The following is a 1,074-nucleotide window of genomic DNA, read 5'->3' on the forward strand; positions in this document are numbered from 1 at the left end:
AACTTCAGTCGCCTCCCAACACACTAAGGCACCCACATGGACCCCTTATATTCAGTCCGGTGTGCTTACCAAGCAAAGGTTGCAGCAGTCTCACATACCAATTATGGTAAGGGTGAAAATTGAGTCTTGACGCATTTTTTGCTGGTTCTATATTTGGGAGAATCCCTACCCTAAGTAGCTTTTGAGTTCTTTTAAAACATTGACATATATGTTTTTAATTCAAGAAATTGAATAGGAAATTGTAGTGTTGACAAATCTTAAGACGATTACCTTTAAGATGTTTGGTGATTGATAATTGACATTCTTTAATTTAAGACTGTTGTGAGATTTTAAATTTATATGTGGAAGTTCATCTGACAGACAGCAAATGCATGAGAGGTAGATGAACATTGACATTATGATCTTAAATGATTTTGGGCTTACGCTTGTTTGGTAATTTCTTGACTCCTAATAAACCTGCTTGTGCTAAGGTGATTAGAGATGACTCAATGAGATTAGTTTTCATATTTTGTAAAGCAACAGTGATGTTGGTACTTGTTTTGTTATGATGTGATGTTGGACTTCGTTTTTTAATCTTTTGGCAACCTTTACTAAAAATTAAAGACAAAAAAGAGCAAAAAATGACTTTTTACACTTGCATCTTTTTAAGTCATGTGAATTTGATTATTGAATTATTAGGATTATTGCAATCTTTAGTGTGCATATTTAAACATACCCAGATATGACTTACAAGGTAATAGTTTTATTAAATATAATTCATTTTTATGTGCAACATCTTTACTAAATGTAATTATATTTTTACAATTGTACATTTATTATTGCCATTTCTAAACTAACTTAACATGATCTTGCAAAAAAGTCAATGTCTCCTGAAATTTAATTTCAATTCTTTCACGCTCTGAGATGTCTTTTTAAAGAAGGTACAGTCCACATTATAGAATGATTGGGATTAAGGTCTCAGCGTGAGCCAGTTGTCAGCTAACTTGGGGTGCGATGTAGAACATATGCTATCGCCTGTATGCCAAATTACTTAGGGGCCCTACTGTCAAGCTCCATTTTGTAATTTGAGTGGTT

The sequence above is a fragment of the Etheostoma cragini genome, chromosome 19 (genome assembly GCF_013103735.1).
Source record: "Etheostoma cragini isolate CJK2018 chromosome 19, CSU_Ecrag_1.0, whole genome shotgun sequence".
Classification (NCBI taxonomy): domain Eukaryota; kingdom Metazoa; phylum Chordata; class Actinopteri; order Perciformes; family Percidae; genus Etheostoma; species Etheostoma cragini.